Source organism: Pelobates fuscus, chromosome 1 (genome assembly GCF_036172605.1).
Source record: "Pelobates fuscus isolate aPelFus1 chromosome 1, aPelFus1.pri, whole genome shotgun sequence".
NCBI lineage: Eukaryota > Metazoa > Chordata > Amphibia > Anura > Pelobatidae > Pelobates > Pelobates fuscus.
The window spans coordinates 122,187,926-122,206,554 of record NC_086317.1 but is presented as its reverse complement, the minus strand read 5'-3'; the positions used below and the strand labels follow the sequence as shown (position 1 = coordinate 122,206,554).

General features: G+C 32.6%; 26 non-coding genes across 26 annotated transcripts; all 26 read left to right on the top strand.

Moving 5' to 3' along the window:
• Positions 1-249: 249 nt before the first annotated feature.
• On the top strand, positions 250-321 carry TRNAC-GCA (transfer RNA cysteine (anticodon GCA)). Its single transcript has one exon. It is a non-coding gene; the product is annotated as a tRNA-Cys (tRNA).
• Positions 322-740: 419 nt separating this feature from the next.
• Positions 741-812, top strand: TRNAC-GCA (transfer RNA cysteine (anticodon GCA)). The gene has a single exon. It is a non-coding gene; the product is annotated as a tRNA-Cys (tRNA).
• Positions 813-2,153: 1,341 nt separating this feature from the next.
• Positions 2,154-2,225, top strand: TRNAC-GCA (transfer RNA cysteine (anticodon GCA)). Its single transcript has one exon. It is a non-coding gene; the product is annotated as a tRNA-Cys (tRNA).
• Positions 2,226-2,644: 419 nt separating this feature from the next.
• TRNAC-GCA (transfer RNA cysteine (anticodon GCA)) lies at positions 2,645-2,716 on the top strand. The gene has a single exon. It is a non-coding gene; the product is annotated as a tRNA-Cys (tRNA).
• Positions 2,717-3,140: 424 nt separating this feature from the next.
• Positions 3,141-3,212, top strand: TRNAC-GCA (transfer RNA cysteine (anticodon GCA)). The gene has a single exon. It is a non-coding gene; the product is annotated as a tRNA-Cys (tRNA).
• Positions 3,213-4,079: 867 nt separating this feature from the next.
• TRNAC-GCA (transfer RNA cysteine (anticodon GCA)) lies at positions 4,080-4,151 on the top strand. The gene has a single exon. It is a non-coding gene; the product is annotated as a tRNA-Cys (tRNA).
• Positions 4,152-4,570: 419 nt separating this feature from the next.
• TRNAC-GCA (transfer RNA cysteine (anticodon GCA)) lies at positions 4,571-4,642 on the top strand. Its single transcript has one exon. It is a non-coding gene; the product is annotated as a tRNA-Cys (tRNA).
• A 419-nt stretch (positions 4,643-5,061) lies between these two features.
• On the top strand, positions 5,062-5,133 carry TRNAC-GCA (transfer RNA cysteine (anticodon GCA)). Its single transcript has one exon. It is a non-coding gene; the product is annotated as a tRNA-Cys (tRNA).
• A 419-nt stretch (positions 5,134-5,552) lies between these two features.
• Positions 5,553-5,624, top strand: TRNAC-GCA (transfer RNA cysteine (anticodon GCA)). The gene has a single exon. It is a non-coding gene; the product is annotated as a tRNA-Cys (tRNA).
• A 419-nt stretch (positions 5,625-6,043) lies between these two features.
• Positions 6,044-6,115, top strand: TRNAC-GCA (transfer RNA cysteine (anticodon GCA)). The gene has a single exon. It is a non-coding gene; the product is annotated as a tRNA-Cys (tRNA).
• A 419-nt stretch (positions 6,116-6,534) lies between these two features.
• Positions 6,535-6,606, top strand: TRNAC-GCA (transfer RNA cysteine (anticodon GCA)). The gene has a single exon. It is a non-coding gene; the product is annotated as a tRNA-Cys (tRNA).
• Positions 6,607-7,516: 910 nt separating this feature from the next.
• Positions 7,517-7,588, top strand: TRNAC-GCA (transfer RNA cysteine (anticodon GCA)). Its single transcript has one exon. It is a non-coding gene; the product is annotated as a tRNA-Cys (tRNA).
• A 1,181-nt stretch (positions 7,589-8,769) lies between these two features.
• On the top strand, positions 8,770-8,841 carry TRNAC-GCA (transfer RNA cysteine (anticodon GCA)). Its single transcript has one exon. It is a non-coding gene; the product is annotated as a tRNA-Cys (tRNA).
• Positions 8,842-9,260: 419 nt separating this feature from the next.
• Positions 9,261-9,332, top strand: TRNAC-GCA (transfer RNA cysteine (anticodon GCA)). The gene has a single exon. It is a non-coding gene; the product is annotated as a tRNA-Cys (tRNA).
• A 419-nt stretch (positions 9,333-9,751) lies between these two features.
• TRNAC-GCA (transfer RNA cysteine (anticodon GCA)) lies at positions 9,752-9,823 on the top strand. Its single transcript has one exon. It is a non-coding gene; the product is annotated as a tRNA-Cys (tRNA).
• Positions 9,824-10,242: 419 nt separating this feature from the next.
• TRNAC-GCA (transfer RNA cysteine (anticodon GCA)) lies at positions 10,243-10,314 on the top strand. The gene has a single exon. It is a non-coding gene; the product is annotated as a tRNA-Cys (tRNA).
• Positions 10,315-11,655: 1,341 nt separating this feature from the next.
• On the top strand, positions 11,656-11,727 carry TRNAC-GCA (transfer RNA cysteine (anticodon GCA)). The gene has a single exon. It is a non-coding gene; the product is annotated as a tRNA-Cys (tRNA).
• Positions 11,728-12,146: 419 nt separating this feature from the next.
• On the top strand, positions 12,147-12,218 carry TRNAC-GCA (transfer RNA cysteine (anticodon GCA)). The gene has a single exon. It is a non-coding gene; the product is annotated as a tRNA-Cys (tRNA).
• A 419-nt stretch (positions 12,219-12,637) lies between these two features.
• TRNAC-GCA (transfer RNA cysteine (anticodon GCA)) lies at positions 12,638-12,709 on the top strand. The gene has a single exon. It is a non-coding gene; the product is annotated as a tRNA-Cys (tRNA).
• An 867-nt stretch (positions 12,710-13,576) lies between these two features.
• On the top strand, positions 13,577-13,648 carry TRNAC-GCA (transfer RNA cysteine (anticodon GCA)). Its single transcript has one exon. It is a non-coding gene; the product is annotated as a tRNA-Cys (tRNA).
• A 419-nt stretch (positions 13,649-14,067) lies between these two features.
• Positions 14,068-14,139, top strand: TRNAC-GCA (transfer RNA cysteine (anticodon GCA)). The gene has a single exon. It is a non-coding gene; the product is annotated as a tRNA-Cys (tRNA).
• A 419-nt stretch (positions 14,140-14,558) lies between these two features.
• TRNAC-GCA (transfer RNA cysteine (anticodon GCA)) lies at positions 14,559-14,630 on the top strand. Its single transcript has one exon. It is a non-coding gene; the product is annotated as a tRNA-Cys (tRNA).
• Positions 14,631-15,972: 1,342 nt separating this feature from the next.
• On the top strand, positions 15,973-16,044 carry TRNAC-GCA (transfer RNA cysteine (anticodon GCA)). Its single transcript has one exon. It is a non-coding gene; the product is annotated as a tRNA-Cys (tRNA).
• A 420-nt stretch (positions 16,045-16,464) lies between these two features.
• Positions 16,465-16,536, top strand: TRNAC-GCA (transfer RNA cysteine (anticodon GCA)). The gene has a single exon. It is a non-coding gene; the product is annotated as a tRNA-Cys (tRNA).
• A 402-nt stretch (positions 16,537-16,938) lies between these two features.
• Positions 16,939-17,010, top strand: TRNAC-GCA (transfer RNA cysteine (anticodon GCA)). Its single transcript has one exon. It is a non-coding gene; the product is annotated as a tRNA-Cys (tRNA).
• An 832-nt stretch (positions 17,011-17,842) lies between these two features.
• Positions 17,843-17,914, top strand: TRNAC-GCA (transfer RNA cysteine (anticodon GCA)). Its single transcript has one exon. It is a non-coding gene; the product is annotated as a tRNA-Cys (tRNA).
• The last annotated feature ends 715 nt before the right edge of the window (positions 17,915-18,629 follow it).

The window sequence follows — 18,629 nt, the reverse complement described above, 5'->3', positions numbered from 1 at the left end:
GCAACAGGTTATAGTGTTATAAATTTCTACTAGATGCTAATGGAGAATGGACACATTTTCCTCTCATTTGAAGAAATCTTCCTCTCGATTCTAAATCAAAGAGCAGAATTTACTCATTTCTGTCGATTTTGTGAGTTCTGCTAATGACCAGCAGGAGGCCGTCAAGAGAACCTAAATTAAGAAAAACAAATAAATAAATTCTTAAATTATATTGGGGGGAAATCAAAAGTATTAAAAACATGCCAAATTGGGGGTATAGCTCAGTGGTAGAGCATTTGACTGCAGATCAAGAGGTCTCAGGTTCAAATCCTGGTGCCCCCTTTAAAAATCTTGGATGGTAATATATTTTCAGAATCATGACTAACATCATGTCCTCAATTTGAAAATTGTATTTTAAGAAAAAACATTTTTTCATCAAAATATTTATTTCCTACTCGTATGATGAAATCTACCATACTGTTCCTTGAAAAGTAACAGATTTTTATTTCAGTGCAACAGGTTATAGTGTTATAAATTTCTACTAGATGCTAATGGAGAATGGACACATTTTCCTCTCATTTGAAGAAATCTTCCTCTCGATTCTAAATCAAAGAGCAGAATTTACTCATTTCTGTCGATTTTGTGAGTTCTGCTAATGACCAGCAGGAGGCCGTCAAGAGAACCTAAATTAAGAAAAACAAATAAATAAATTCTTAAATTATATTGGGGGGAAATCAAAAGTATTAAAAACATGCCAAATTGGGGGTATAGCTCAGTGGTAGAGCATTTGACTGCAGATCAAGAGGTCTCAGGTTCAAATCCTGGTGCCCCCTTTAAAAATCTTGAATGGTAATATGTTTTCAGAATCATGACTAACATCATGTCCTCAATTTGAAAATTGTATTTTAAGAAAAAAAAAATTTTCATCAAAATATTTATTTCCTACTCGTATGATGAAATCTACCATACTGTTTCTTGAAAAGTAACAGATTTTTATTTCAGTGCAACATGTTGTAGTGTTACAAATTTCTACTAGATGCTGGTGGAGAATGGACACATTTTCCTCTCATTTGAAGAAATCTTCCTCTCGATTCTAAATCAAAGAGCAGAATTTACTAATTTCTGTCGATTGACCAGCAGGAGGCCGTCAAGAGAACCTAAATTAAGAAAAACAAATAAATACATTCTTAAATTATATTGGGGGGAAATCAAAAGTAATAAAAACATGCCAAATTGGGGGTATATCTCAGTGGTAGAGCATTTGACTGCAGATCAAGAGGTCTCAGGTTCAAATCCTGGTGCCCCCTTTAAAATTCTTGAATGGTAATATATTTTCAGAATCATGACCAACAACATGTCCTTAATTTGAAAATTGTATTTAAAGAAAAAACATTTTTTCATCAAAATATTTATTTCCTACTCGTATGATGAAATCTACCATACTGTTCCTTGAAATGTAACAGATTTTTATTTCTGTGCAACATGTTATAGTGTTACAAATTTCTACTAGATGCTGGTGGAGAATGGACACATTTTCCTCTCATTTGAAGAAATCTTCCTCTCGATTCTAAATCAAAGAGCAGAATTTACTCATTTCTGTCGATTTAGTGAGTTCTGCTAATGACCAGCAGGAGGCAGTCAAGAGAACCTAAATTAAGAAAAACAAATAAATACATTCTTAAATTATATGGGGGGGAAATCAAAAGTAATGAAAACATGCCAATTAGGGGGTATAACTCAAATCCTGGTGCCCCCTTTAAAAATCTTGAATGGTAATATATTTTCAGAATCATGACTAACATCATGTCATCAATTTGAAAATTGTATTTAAAGAAAAAAAAAATTTCATCAAAATATTTATTTCCTACTCGTATGATGAAATCTACCATACTGTTCCTTGAAAAGTAACAGATTTTTATTTCAGTGCAACATGTTGTAGTGTTACAAATTTCTACTAGATGCTGGTGGAGAATGGACACATTTTCCTCTCATTTGAAGAAATCTTCCTCTCAATTCTAAATCAAAGAGCAGAATTTACTCATTTCTGTCGATTTTGTGAGTTCTGCTAATGACCAGCAGGAGGCCGTCAAGAGAACCTAAATTAAGAAAAACAAATAAATAAATTCTTAAATTATATTGGGGGGAAATCAAAAGTGTTAAAAGCATGCCAAATTGGGGGTATAGCTCAGTGGTAGAGCATTTGACTGCAGATCAAGAGGTCTCAGGTTCAAATCCTGGTGCCCCCTTTAAAAATCTTGGATGGTAATATATTTTCAGAATCATGACTAACATCATGTCCTCAATTTGAAAATTGTATTTTAAGAAAAAACATTTTTTCATCAAAATATTTATTTCCTACTCGTATGATGAAATCTACCACACTGTTCCTTGAAAAGTAACAGATTTTTATTTCAGTGCAACATGTTGTAGTGTTACAAATTTCTACTAGATGCTGGTGGAGAATGGACACATTTTCCTCTCATTTGAAGAAATCTTCCTCTCGATTCTAAATCAAAGAGCAGAATTTACTCATTTCTGTCGATTTAGTGAGTTCTGCTAATGACCAGCAGGAGGCCGTCAAGAGAACCTAAATTAAGAAAAACAAATAAATACATTCTTAAATTATATTGGGGGGAAATCAAAAGTATTAAAAACATGCCAATTTGGGGGTATAGCTCAGTGGTAGAGCATTTGACTGCAGATCAAGAGGTCTCAGGTTCAAATCCTGGTGCCCCCTTTAAAAATCTTGAATGGTAATATATTTTCAGAATCATGACTAACATCATGTCCTCAATTTGAAAATTGTATTTTAAGAAAAAAAAATTTTTCATCAAAATATTTATTTCCTACTCGTATGATGAAATCTACCATACTGTTCCTTGAAAAGTAACAGATTTTTATTTCAGTGCAACATGTTATAGTGTTACAAATTTCTACTAGATGCTGGTGGAGAATGGACACATTTTCCTGTCATTTGAAGAAATCTTCCTCTCGATTCTAAATCAAAAAGCAGAATTTACTCATTTCTGTCGATTTTGTGAGTTGAGTTCTGCTAATGACCAGCAGGAGGCCATCAAGAGAACCTAAATTAAGAAAAACAAATAAATACATTCTTAAATTATATTGGGGGGAAATCAAAAGTAATAAAAACATGCCAAATTGGGGGTATAGCTCAGTGGTAGAGCATTTGACTGCAGATCAAGAGGTCTCAGGTTCAAATCCTGGTGCCCCCTTTAAAAGTCTTGAATGGCAATATATTTTCAGAATCATGACTAACATCATATCCTCAATTTGAAAATTGTATTTTAAGAAAAAACATTTTTTCATCAAAATATTTATTTCCTACTCGTATGATGAAATCTACCATACTGTTCCTTGAAATGTAACAGATTTTTATTTCTGTGCAACATGTTATAGTGTTACAAATTTCTACTAGATGCTGGTGGAGAATGGACACATTTTCCTCTCATTTGAAGAAATCTTCCTCTCGATTCTAAATCAAAGAGCAGAATTTACTCATTTCTGTCGATTTAGTGAGTTCTGCTAATGACCAGCAGGAGGCAGTCAAGAGAACCTAAATTAAGAAAAACAAATAAATACATTCTTAAATTATATGGGGGGGAAATCAAAAGTAATCAAAACATGCCAATTTGGGGGTATAACTGAAATCCTGGTGCCCCCTTTAAAAATCTTGAATGGTAATATATTTTCAGAATCATGACTAACATCATGTCATCAATTTGAAAATTGTATTTAAAGAAAAAAAAAATTTCATCAAAATATTTATTTCCTACTCGTATGATGAAATCTACCATACTGTTCCTTGAAAAGTAACAGATTTTTATTTCAGTGCAACATGTTGTAGTGTTACAAATTTCTACTCGATGCTGGTGGAGAATGGACACATTTTCCTCTCATTTGAAGAAATCTTCCTCTCAATTCTAAATCAAAGAGCAGAATTTACTCATTTCTGTCGATTTTGTGAGTTCTGCTAATGACCAGCAGGAGGCCGTCAAGAGAACCTAAATTAAGAAAAACAAATAAATAAATTCTTAAATTATATTGGGGGGAAATCAAAAGTATTAAAAACATGCCAAATTGGGGGTATAGCTCAGTGGTAGAGCATTTGACTGCAGATCAAGAGGTCTCAGGTTCAAATCCTGGTGCCCCCTTTAAAAATCTTGGATGGTAATATATTTTCAGAATCATGACTAACATCATGTCCTCAATTTGAAAATTGTATTTTAAGAAAAAACATTTTTTCATCAAAATATTTATTTCCTACTCGTATGATGAAATCTACCACACTGTTCCTTGAAAAGTAACAGATTTTTATTTCAGTGCAACATGTTGTAGTGTTACAAATTTCTACTAGATGCTGGTGGAGAATGGACACATTTTCCTCTCATTTGAAGAAATCTTCCTCTCGATTCTAAATCAAAGAGCAGAATTTACTCATTTCTGTCGATTTAGTGAGTTCTGCTAATGACCAGCAGGAGGCCGTCAAGAGAACCTAAATTAAGAAAAACAAATAAATACATTCTTAAATTATATTGGGGGGAAATCAAAAGTATTAAAAACATGCCAAATTGGGGGTATAGCTCAGTGGTAGAGCATTTGACTGCAGATCAAGAGGTCTCAGGTTCAAATCCTGGTGCCCCCTTTAAAAATCTTGAATGGTAATATATTTTCAGAATCATGACTAACATCATGTCCTCAATTTGAAAATTGTATTTTAAGAAAAAAAATTTTTTCATCAAAATATTTATTTCCTACTCGTATGATGAAATCTACCATACTGTTCCTTGAAAAGTAACAGATTTTTATTTCAGTGCAACATGTTATAGTGTTACAAATTTCTACTAGATGCTGGTGGAGAATGGACACATTTTCCTGTCATTTGAAGAAATCTTCCTCTCGATTCTAAATCAAAAAGCAGAATTTACTCATTTCTGTCGATTTTGTGAGTTCTGCTAATGACCAGCAGGAGGCCGTCAAGAGAACCTAAATTAAGAAAAACAAATAAATACATTCTTAAATTATATTGGGGGGAAATCAAAAGTAATAAAAACATGCCAAATTGGGGGTATAGCTCAGTGGTAGAGCATTTGACTGCAGATCAAGAGGTCTCAGGTTCAAATCCTGGTGCCCCCTTTAAAAATCTTGAATGGCAATATATTTTCAGAATCATGACTAACATCATATCCTCAATTTGAAAATTGTATTTTAAGAAAAAACATTTTTTCATCAAAATATTTATTTCCTACTAGTATGATGAAATCTACCATACTGTTCCTTAAAAAGTAACAGATTTTTATTTCAGTACTACATGTTATAGTGTTATAAATTTCTACTAGATGCTGGTGGAGAATGGACACATTTTCCTGTCATTTGAAGAAATCTTCCTCTCGATTCTAAATCAAAAAGCAGAATTTACTCATTTCTGTCGATTTTGTGAGTTCTGCTAATGACCAGCAGGAGGCCGTCAAGAGAACCTAAATTAAGAAAAACAAATAAATACATTCTTAAATTATATTGGGGGGAAATCAAAAGTAATAAAAACATGCCAAATTGGGGGTATAGCTCAGTGGTAGAGCATTTGACTGCAGATCAAGAGGTCTCAGGTTCAAATCCTGGTGCCCCCTTTAAAAATCTTAAATGGTAATATATTTTCAGAATCATGACTAACATCTTGTCCTCAATTTGAAAATTGTATTTAAAGAAAAAACATTTTTTCATCAAAATATTTATTTCCTACTCGTATGATGAAATCTACCATACTGTTCCTTGAAAAGTAACAGATTTTTATTTCAGTGCAACATGTTATAGTGTTACAAATTTCTACTAGATGCTGGTGGAGAATGGACACATTTTCCTCTCATTTGAAGAAATCTTCCTCTCGATTCTAAATCAAAGAGCAGAATTTACTCATTTCTGTCGATTTAGTGAGTTCTGCTAATGACCAGCAGGAGGCCGTCAAGAGAACCTAAATTAAGAAAAACAAATAAATACATTCTTAAATTATATTGGGGGGAAATCAAAAGTATTAAAAACATGCCAAATTGGGGGTATAGCTCAGTGGTAGAGCATTTGACTGCAGATCAAGAGGTCTCAAGTTCAAATCCTGGTGCCCCCTTTAAAAATCTTGAATGGTAATATGTTTTCAGAGTCATGACTAACATCATGTCCTCAATTTGAAAATTGTATTTTAAGAAAAAAAATTTTTTCATCAAAATATTTATTTCCTACTCGTATGATGAAATCTACCATACTGTTTCTTGAAAAGTAACAGATTTTTATTTCAGTGCAACATGTTGTAGTGTTACAAATTTCTACTAGATGCTGGTGGAGAATGGACACATTTTCCTCTCATTTGAAGAAATCTTCCTCTCGATTCTAAATCAAAGAGCAGAATTTACTAATTTCTGTCGATTTAGTGAGTTCTGCTAATGACCAGCAGGAGGCCGTCAAGAGAACCTAAATTAAGAAAAACAAATAAATACATTCTTAAATTATATTGGGGGGAAATCAAAAGTATTAAAAACATGCCAAATTGGGGGTATAGCTCAGTGGTAGAGCATTTGACTGCAGATCAAGAGGTCTCAGGTTCAAATCCTGGTGCCCCCTTTAAAAATCTTAAAAGGTAATATATTTTCAGAATCATGACTAACATCATGTCCTCAATTTGAAAATTGTATTTTAAGAAAAAACATTTTTTCATCAAAATATTTATTTCCTACTCGTATGATGAAATCTACCATACTGTTCCTTGAAAAGTAACAGATTTTTATTTCAGTGCAACATGTTATAGTGTTACAAATTTCTACTAGATGCTGGTGGAGAATGGACACATTTTCCTGTCATTTGAAGAAATCTTCCTCTCGATTCTAAATCAAAAAGCAGAATTTACTCATTTCTGTCGATTTTGTGAGTTCTGCTAATGACCAGCAGGAGGCCGTCAAGAGAACCTAAATTAAGAAAAACAAATAAATACATTCTTAAATTATATTGGGGGGAAATCGAAAGTAATAAAAACATGCCAAATTGGGGTTATAGCTCAGTGGTAGAGCATTTGACTGCAGATCAAGAGGTCTCAGGTTCAAATCCTGGTGCCCCCTTTAAAAATCTTGAATGGCAATATATTTTCAGAGTCATGACTAACATCATGTCCTCAATTTGAAAATTGTATTTTAAGAAAAAAAAATTTTTCATCAAAATATTTATTTCCTACTCGTATGATGAAATCTACCATACTGTTTCTTGAAAAGTAACAGATTTTTATTTCAGTGCAACATGTTGTAGTGTTACAAATTTCTACTAGATGCTGGTGGAGAATGGACACATTTTCCTCTCATTTGAAGAAATCTTCCTCTCGATTCTAAATCAAAGAGCAGAATTTACTAATTTCTGTCGATTTAGTGAGTTCTGCTAATGACCAGCAGGAGGCCGTCAAGAGAACCTAAATTAAGAAAAACAAATAAATACATTCTTAAATTATATTGGGGGGAAATCAAAAGTATTAAAAACATGCCAAATTGGGGGTATAGCTCAGTGGTAGAGCATTTGACTGCAGATCAAGAGGTCTCAGGTTCAAATCCTGGTGCCCCCTTTAAAAATCTTAAAAGGTAATATATTTTCAGAATCATGACTAACATCATGTCCTCAATTTGAAAATTGTATTTTAAGAAAAAACATTTTTTCATCAAAATATTTATTTCCTACTCGTATGATGAAATCTACCATACTGTTCCTTGAAAAGTAACAGATTTTTATTTCAGTGCAACATGTTATAGTGTTACAAATTTCTACTAGATGCTGGTGGAGAATGGACACATTTTCCTGTCATTTGAAGAAATCTTCCTCTCGATTCTAAATCAAAAAGCAGAATTTACTCATTTCTGTCGATTTTGTGAGTTCTGCTAATGACCAGCAGGAGGCCGTCAAGAGAACCTAAATTAAGAAAAACAAATAAATACATTCTTAAATTATATTGGGGGGAAATCGAAAGTAATAAAAACATGCCAAATTGGGGTTATAGCTCAGTGGTAGAGCATTTGACTGCAGATCAAGAGGTCTCAGGTTCAAATCCTGGTGCCCCCTTTAAAAATCTTGAATGGCAATATATTTTCAGAATCATGACTAACATCATATCCTCAATTTGAAAATTGTATTTTAAGAAAAAACATTTTTTCATCAAAATATTTATTTCCTACTCGTATGATGAAATCTACCATACTGTTTCTTGAAAAGTAACAGATTTTTATTTCAGTGCAACATGTTGTAGTGTTACAAATTTCTACTAGATGCTGGTGGAGAATGGACACATTTTCCTCTCATTTGAAGAAATCTTCCTCTCGATTCTAAATCCCCTTTAAAAATCTTGAATGGCAATATATTTTCAGAATCATGACTAACATCATATCCTCAATTTGAAAATTGTATTTTAAGAAAAAACATTTTTTCATCAAAATATTTATTTCCTACTAGTATGATGAAATCTACCATACTGTTCCTTAAAAAGTAACAGATTTTTATTTCAGTACTACATGTTATAGTGTTATAAATTTCTACTAGATGCTGGTGGAGAATGGACACATTTTCCTGTCATTTGAAGAAATCTTCCTCTCGATTCTAAATCAAAAAGCAGAATTTACTCATTTCTGTCGATTTTGTGAGTTCTGCTAACGACCAGCAGGAGGCCGTCAAGAGAACCTAAATTAAGAAAAACAAATAAATACATTCTTAAATTATATTGGGGGGAAATCAAAAGTAATAAAAACATGCCAAATTGGGGGTATAGCTCAGTGGTAGAGCATTTGACTGCAGATCAAGAGGTCTCAGGTTCAAATCCTGGTGCCCCCTTTAAAAATCTTAAATGGTAATATATTTTCAGAATCATGACTAACATCTTGTCCTCAATTTGAAAATTGTATTTAAAGAAAAAACATTTTTTCATCAAAATATTTATTTCCTACTCGTATGATGAAATCTACCATACTGTTCCTTGAAAAGTAACAGATTTTTATTTCAGTGCAACATGTTATAGTGTTACAAATTTCTACTAGATGCTGGTGGAGAATGGACACATTTTCCTCTCATTTGAAGAAATCTTCCTCTCGATTCTAAATCAAAGAGCAGAATTTACTCATTTCTGTCGATTTAGTGAGTTCTGCTAATGACCAGCAGGAGGCCGTCAAGAGAACCTAAATTAAGAAAAACAAATAAATACATTCTTAAATTATCTTGGGGGGAAATCAAAAGTAATAAAAACATGCCAAATTGGGGGTATAGCTCAGTGGTAGAGCATTTGACTGCAGATCAAGAGGTCTCAGGTTCAAATCCTGGTGCCCCCTTTAAAAATCTTGAATGGTAATATATTTTCAGAATCATGACTAACATCATGTCCTCAATTTGAAAATTGTATTTTAAGAAAAAACATTTTTTCATCAAAATATTTATTTCCTACTAGTATGATGAAATCTACCATACTGTTCCTTAAAAAGTAACAGATTTTTATTTCAGTACTACATGTTATAGTGTTATAAATTTCTACTAGATGCTGGTGGAGAATGGACACATTTTCCTGTCATTTGAAGAAATCTTCCTCTCGATTCTAAATCAAAAAGCAGAATTTACTCATTTCTGTCGATTTTGTGAGTTCTGCTAATGACCAGCAGGAGGCCGTCAAGAGAACCTAAATTAAGAAAAACAAATAAATACATTCTTAAATTATATTGGGGGGAAATCAAAAGTAATAAAAACATGCCAAATTGGGGGTATAGCTCAGTGGTAGAGCATTTGACTGCAGATCAAGAGGTCTCAGGTTCAAATCCTGGTGCCCCCTTTAAAAATCTTGAATGGTAATATATTTTCAGAATCATGACTAACATCTTGTCCTCAATTTGAAAATTTTATTTTAAGAAAAACATTTTTTTCATCAAAATATTTATTTCCTACTCGTATGATGAAATCTACCATACTGTTCCTTGAAAAGTAACAGATTTTTATTTCAGTGCAACATGTTATAGTGTTACAAATTTCTACTGGATGCTGGTGGAGAATGGACACATTTTCCTCTCATTTGAAGAAATCTTCCTCTCGATTCTAAATCAAAGAGCAGAATTTACTCATTTCTGTCGATTTTGTGAGTTCTGCTAATGACCAGCAGGAGGCCGTCAAGAGAACCTAAATTAAGAAAAACAAATAAATACATTCTTAAATTATATTGGGGGGAAATCAAAAGTAATAAAAACATGCCAAATTGGGGGTATAGCTCAGTGGTAGAGCATTTGACTGCAGATCAAGAGGTCTCAGGTTCAAATCCTGGTGCCCCCTTTAAAAATCTTGAATGGTAATATATTTTCAAAATCATGACTAACATCATGTCCTCAATTTGAAAATTGTATTTTAAGAAAAAAAAATTTTTCATCAAAATATTTATTTCCTACTCGTATGATGAAATCTACCAAACATTTCCTTGAAAAGTAACAGATTTTTATTTCAGTGCAACATGTTGTAGTGTTACAAATTTCTACTAGATGCTGGTGGAGAATGGACACATTTTCCTCTCATTTGAAGAAATCTTCCTCTCGATTCTAAATCAAAGAGCAGAATTTACTAATTTCTGTCGATTGACCAGCAGGAGGCCGTCAAGAGAACCTAAATTAAGAAAAACAAATAAATACATTCTTAAATTATATTGGGGGGAAATCAAAAGTAATAAAAACATGCCAAATTGGGGGTATATCTCAGTGGTAGAGCATTTGACTGCAGATCAAGAGGTCTCAGGTTCAAATCCTGGTGCCCCCTTTAAAAATCTTGAATGGTAATATATTTTCAGAATCATGACCAACATCATGTCCTTAATTTGAAAATTGTATTTAAAGAAAAAACATTTTTTCATCAAAATATTTATTTCCTACTCGTATGATGAAATCTACCATACTGTTCCTTGAAATGTAACAGATTTTTATTTCTGTGCAACATGTTATAGTGTTACAAATTTCTACTAGATGCTGGTGGAGAATGGACACATTTTCCTCTCATTTGAAGAAATCTTCCTCTCGATTCTAAATCAAAGAGCAGAATTTACTCATTTCTGTCGATTTAGTGCGTTCTGCTAATGACCAGCAGGAGGCAGTCAAGAGAACCTAAATTAAGAAAAACAAATAAATACATTCTTAAATTATATGGGGGGGAAATCAAAAGTAATCAAAACATGCCAATTAGGGGGTATAACTCAAATCCTGGTGCCCCCTTTAAAAATCTTGAATGGTAATATATTTTCAGAATCATGACTAACATCATGTCATCAATTTGAAAATTGTATTTAAAGAAAAAAAAAATTTCATCAAAATATTTATTTCCTACTCGTATGATGAAATCTACCATACTGTTCCTTGAAAAGTAACAGATTTTTATTTCAGTGCAAAATGTTGTAGTGTTACAAATTTCTACTAGATGCTGGTGGAGAATGGACACATTTTCCTCTCATTTGAAGAAATCTTCCTCTCAATTCTAAATCAAAGAGCAGAATTTACTCATTTCTGTCGATTTTGTGAGTTCTGCTAATGACCAGCAGGAGGCCGTCAAGAGAACCTAAATTAAGAAAAACAAATAAATAAATTCTTAAATTATATTGGGGGGAAATCAAAAGTATTAAAAGCATGCCAAATTGGGGGTATAGCTCAGTGGTAGAGCATTTGACTGCAGATCAAGAGGTCTCAGGTTCAAATCCTGGTGCCCCCTTTAAAAATCTTGGATGGTAATATATTTTCAGAATCATGACTAACATCATGTCCTCAATTTGAAAATTGTATTTTAAGAAAAAACATTTTTTCATCAAAATATTTATTTCCTACTCGTATGATGAAATCTACCACACTGTTCCTTGAAAAGTAACAGATTTTTATTTCAGTGCAACATGTTGTAGTGTTACAAATTTCTACTAGATGCTGGTGGAGAATGGACACATTTTCCTCTCATTTGAAGAAATCTTCCTCTCGATTCTAAATCAAAGAGCAGAATTTACTCATTTCTGTCGATTTAGTGAGTTCTGCTAATGACCAGCAGGAGGCCGTCAAGAAAACCTAAATTAAGAAAAACAAATAAATACATTCTTAAATTATATTGGGGGGAAATCAAAAGTATTAAAAACATGCCAATTTGGGGGTATAGCTCAGTGGTAGAGCATTTGACTGCAGATCAAGAGGTCTCAGGTTCAAATCCTGGTGCCCACTTTAAAAATCTTGAATGGTAATATATTTTCAGAATCATGACTAACATCATGTCCTCAATTTGAAAATTGTATTTTAAGAAAAAAATTTTTTTCATCAAAATATTTATTTCCTACTCGTATGATGAAATCTACCATACTGTTCCTTGAAAAGTAACAGATTTTTATTTCAGTGCAACATGTTATAGTGTTACAAATTTCTACTAGATGCTGGTGGAGAATGGACACATTTTCCTGTCATTTGAAGAAATCTTCCTCTCGATTCTAAATCAAAAAGCAGAATTTGCTAATTTCTGTCGATTTTGTGAGTTCTGCTAATGACCAGCAGGAGGCCATCAAGAGAACCTAAATTAAGAAAAACAAATAAATACATTCTTAAATTATATTGGGGGGAAATCAAAAGTAATAAAAACATGCCAAATTGGGGGTATAGCTCAGTGGTAGAGCATTTGACTGCAGATCAAGAGGTCTCAGGTTCAAATCCTGGTGCCCCCTTTAAAAATCTTGAATGGCAATATATTTTCAGAATCATGACTAACATCATATCCTCAATTTGAAAATTGTATTTTAAGAAAAAACATTTTTTCATCAAAATATTTATTTCCTACTCGTATGATGAAATCTACCATACTGTTCCTTGAAATGTAACAGATTTTTATTTCTGTGCAACATGTTATAGTGTTACAAATTTCTACTAGATGCTGGTGGAGAATGGACACATTTTCCTCTCATTTGAAGAAATCTTCCTCTCGATTCTAAATCAAAGAGCAGAATTTACTCATTTCTGTCGATTTAGTGAGTTCTGCTAATGACCAGCAGGAGGCAGTCAAGAGAACCTAAATTAAGAAAAACAAATAAATACATTCTTAAATTATATGGGGGGGAAATCAAAAGTAATCAAAACATGCCAATTTGGGGGTATAACTCAAATCCTGGTGCCCCCTTTAAAAATCTTGAATGGTAATATATTTTCAGAATCATGACTAACCTCATGTCATCAATTTGAAAATTGTATTTAAAGAAAAAAAAAATTTCATCAAAATATTTATTTCCTACTCGTATGATGAAATCTACCATACTGTTCCTTGAAAAGTAACAGATTTTCATTTCAGTGCAACATGTTGTAGTGTTACAAATTTCTACTAGATGCTGGTGGAGAATGGACACATTTTCCTGTCATTTGAAGAAATCTTCCTCTCGATTCTAAATCAAAGAGCAGAATTTACTCATTTCTGTCGATTTAGTGAGTTCTGCTAATGACCAGCAGGAGGCCGTCAAGAGAACCTAAATTAAGAAAAACAAATAAATACATTCTTAAATTATATTGGGGGGAAATCAAAAGTAATAAAAACATGCCAAATTGGGGGTATAGCTCAGTGGTAGAGCATTTGACTGCAGATCAAGAGGTCTCAGGTTCAAATCCTGGTGCCCCCTTTAAAAATCTTGAATGGCAATATATTTTCAGAATCATGACTAACATCATATCCTCAATTTGAAAATTGTATTTTAAGAAAAAACATTTTTTCATCAAAATATTTATTTCCTACTAGTATGATGAAATCTACCATACTGTTCCTTAAAAAGTAACAGATTTTTATTTCAGTACTACATGTTATAGTGTTATAAATTTCTACTAGATGCTGGTGGAGAATGGACACATTTTCCTGTCATTTGAAGAAATCTTCCTCTCGATTCTAAATCAAAAAGCAGAATTTACTCATTTCTGTCGATTTTGTGAGTTCTGCTAATGACCAGCAGGAGGCCGTCAAGAGAACCTAAATTAAGAAAAACAAATAAATACATTCTTAAATTATATTGGGGGGAAATCAAAAGTAATAAAAACATGCCAAATTGGGGGTATAGCTCAGTGGTAGAGCATTTGACTGCAGATCAAGAGGTCTCAGGTTCAAATCCTGGTGCCCCCTTTAAAAATCTTGAATGGTAATATATTTTCAGAATCATGACTAACATCTTGTCCTCAATTTGAAAATTTTATTTTAAGAAAAACATTTTTTTCATCAAAATATTTATTTCCTACTCGTATGATGAAATCTACCATACTGTTCCTTGAAAAGTAACAGATTTTTATTTCAGTGCAACATGTTATAGTGTTACAAATTTCTACTGGATGCTGGTGGAGAATGGACACATTTTCCTCTCATTTGAAGAAATCTTCCTCTCGATTCTAAATCAAAGAGCAGAATTTACTCATTTCTGTCGATTTTGTGAGTTCTGCTAATGACCAGCAGGAGGCCGTCAAGAGAACCTAAATTAAGAAAAACAAATAAATACATTCTTAAATTATATTGGGGGGAAATCAAAAGTAACAAAAACATGCCAAATTGGGGGTATAGCTCAGTGGTAGAGCATTTGACTGCAGATCAAGAGGTCTCAGGTTCAAATCCTGGTGCCCCCTTTAAAAATCTTGAATGGTAATATATTTTCAAAATCATGACTAACATCATGTCCTCAATTTGAAAATTGTATTTTAAGAAAAAAAAATTTTTCATCAAAATATTTATTTCCTACTCGTATGATGAAATCTACCAAACATTTCCTTGAAAAGTAACAGATTTTTATTTCAGTGCAACATGTTGTAGTGTTACAAATTTCTACTAGATGCTGGTGGAGAATGGACACATTTTCCTCTCATTTGAAGAAATCTTCCTCTCGATTCTAAATCAAAGAGCAGAATTTACTAATTTCTGTCGATTGACCAGCAGGAGGCCGTCAAGAGAACCTAAATTAAGAAAAACAAATAAATACATTCTTAAATTATATTGGGGGGAAATCAAAAGTAATCAAAACATGCCAAATTGGGGGTATAGCACAGTGTTAGAGCATTTGACTGCAGATCAAGAGGTCTCAGGTTTAAATCCTGGTGCCCCCTTTAAAAATCTTGAATGGTAATATATTTTCAGAATCATGACTAACATCATGTCCTCAATTTGAAAATTGTATTTAAAGAAAAAAAATTTTTTCATCAAAATATTTATTTCCTACTCGTATGATGAAATCTACCATACTGTTCCTTGAAAAGTAACAGATTTTTATTTCAGTGCAACATGTTATAGTGTTACAAATTTCTACTAGATGCTGGTGGAGAATGGACACATTTTCCTCTCATTTGAAGAAATCTTCCTCTCGATTCTAAATCAAAGAGCAGAATTTACTCATTTCTGTCGATTTAGTGAGTTCTGCTAATGACCAGCAGGAGGCCGTCAAGAGAACCTAAATTAAGAAAAACAAATAAATACATTCTTAAATTATATGGGGGGGAAATCAAAAGTAATCAAAACATGCCAATTTGGGGGTATAACTCAAATCCTGGTGCCCCCTTTAAAAATCTTGAATGGTAATATATTTTCAGAATCATGACTAACATCATGTCATCAATTTGAAAATTGTATTTAAAGAAAAAAAATGTTTTCATCAAAATATTTATTTCCTACTCGTATGATGAAATCTACCATACTGTTCCTTGAAAAGTAACAGATTTTTATTTCAGTGCAACATGTTGTAGTGTTACAAATTTCTACTAGATGCTGGTGGAGAATGGACACATTTTCCTGTCATTTGAAGAAATCTTCCTCTCGATTCTAAATCAAAAAGCAGAATTTACTCATTTCTGTCGATTTTGTGAGTTCTGCTAATGACCAGCAGGAGGCCGTCAAGAGAACCTAAATTAAGAAAAACAAATAAATACATTCTTAAATTATATTGGGGGGAAATCAAAAGTAATAAAAACATGCCAAATTGGGGGTATAGCTCAGTGGTAGAGCATTTGACTGCAGATCAAGAGGTCTCAGGTTCAAATCCTGGTGCCCCCTTTAAAAATCTTGAATGGCAATATATTTTCAAAATCATGACTAACATCATATCCTCAATTTGAAAATTGTATTTTAAGAAAAAACATTTTTTCATCAAAATATTTATTTCCTACTAGTATGATGAAATCTACCATACTGTTCCTTAAAAAGTAACAGATTTTTATTTCAGTACTACATGTTATAGTGTTATAAATTTCTACTAGATGCTGGTGGAGAATGGACACATTTTCCTGTCATTTGAAGAAATCTTCCTCTCGATTCTAAATCAAAAAGCAGAATTTACTCATTTCTGTCGATTTTGTGAGTTCTGCTAATGACCAGCAGGAGGCCGTCAAGAGAACCTAAATTAAGAAAAACAAATAAATACATTCTTAAATTATATTGGGGGGGAAATCAAAAGTAATAAAACCATGCCAAATTGGGGGTATAGCTCAGTGGTAGAGCATTTGACTGCAGATCAAGAGGTCTCAGGTTCAAATCCTGGTGCCCCCTTTAAAAATCTTGAATGGTAATATATTTTCAGAATCATGACTAACATCTTGTCCTCAATTTGAAAATTGTATTTAAAGAAAAAACATTTTTTCATCAAAATATTTATTTCCTACTCGTATTATGAAATCTACCATACTGTTCCTTGAAAAGTAACAGATTTTTATTTCAGTGCAACAGGTTATAGTGTTATAAATTTCTACTAGATGCTGGTGGAGAATGGACACATTTTCCTCTCATTTGAAGAAATCTTCCTCTCGATTCTAAATCAAAGAGCAGAATTTACTAATTTCTGTCGATTGACCAGCAGGAGGCCGTCAAGAGAACCTAAATTAAGAAAAACAAATAAATACATTCTTAAATTATATTGGGGGGAAATCAAAAGTAATAAAAACATGCCAAATTGGGGGTATAGCTCAGTGGTAGAGCATTTGACTGCAGATCAAGAGGTCTCAGGTTCAAATCCTGGTGCCCCCTTTAAAAATCTTGAATGGTAATATATTTTCAGAATCATGACTAACATCTTGTCCTCAATTTGAAAATTGTATTTAAAGAAAAAACATTTTTTCATCAAAATATTTATTTCCTACTCGTATGATGAAATCTACCATACTGTTCCTTGAAAAGTAACAGATTTTTATTTCAGTGCAACATGTTGTAGTGTTACAAATTTCTACTAGATGCTGGTGGAGAATGGACACATTTTCCTCTCATTTGAAGAAATCTTCCTCTCGATTCTAAATCAAAGAGCAGAATTTACTAATTTCTGTCGATTGACCAGCAGGAGGCCGTCAAGAGAACCTAAATTAAGAAAAACAAATAAATACATTCTTAAATTATATGGGGGGGAAATCAAAAGTAATCAAACATGCCAATTTGGGGGTATAACTCAAATCCTGGTGCCCCCTTTAAAAATCTTGAATGGTAATATATTTTCAGAATCATGACTAACATCATGTCATCAATTTGAAAATTGTATTTAAAGAAAAAAAAAATTTTCATCAAAATATTTATTTCCTACTCGTATGATGAAATCTACCATACTGTTCCTTGAAAAGTAACAGATTTTTATTTCAGTGCAACATGTTGTAGTGTTACAAATTTCTACTAGATGCTGGTGGAGAATGGACACATTTTCCTCTCATTTGAAGAAATCTTCCTCTCGATTCTAAATCAAAGAGCAGAATTTACTAATTTCTGTCGATTGACCAGCAGGAGGCCGTCAAGAGAACCTAAATTAAGAAAAACAAATAAATACATTCTTAAATTATATTGGGGGAAATCAAAAGTAATAAAAACATGCCAAATTGGGGGTATAGCTTAGTGGTAGAGCATTTGACTGCAGATCAAGAGGTCTCAGGTTCAAATCCTGGTGCCCCCTTTAAAAATCTTGAATGGTAATATATTTTCAGAATCATGACTAACATCTTGTCCTCAATTTGAAAATTGTATTTAAAGAAAAAACATTTTTTCATTATTTCATCAAAATATTTATTTCCTACTTGTATGATGAAATCTACCATACTGTTCCTTGAAAAGTAACAGATTTTTATTTCAGTGCAACATGTTATAGTGTTACAAATTTCTACTAGATGCTGGTGGAGAATGGACACATTTTCCTCTCATTTGAAGAAATCTTCCTCTCGATTCTAAATCAAAGAGCAGAATTTACTCATTTCTGTCGATTTAGTGAGTTCTGCTAATGACCAGCAGGAGGCCGTCAAGAGAACCTAAATTAAGAAAAACAAATAAATACATTCTTAAATTATATGGGGGGGATATCAAAAGTAATCAAAACATGCCAATTTGGGGGTATAACTCAAATCCTGGTGCCCCCTTTAAAAATCTTGAATGGTAATATATTTTCAGAATCATGACTAACATCATGTCATCAATTTGAAAATTGTATTTAAAGAAAAAAAATGTTTTCATCAAAATATTTATTTCCTACTCGTATGATGAAATCTACCATACTGTTCCTTGAAAAGTAACAGATTTTTATTTCAGTGCAACATGTTGTAGTGTTACAAATTTCTACTAGATGCTGGTGGAGAATGGACACATTTTCCTCTCATTTGAAGAAATCTTCCTCTCGA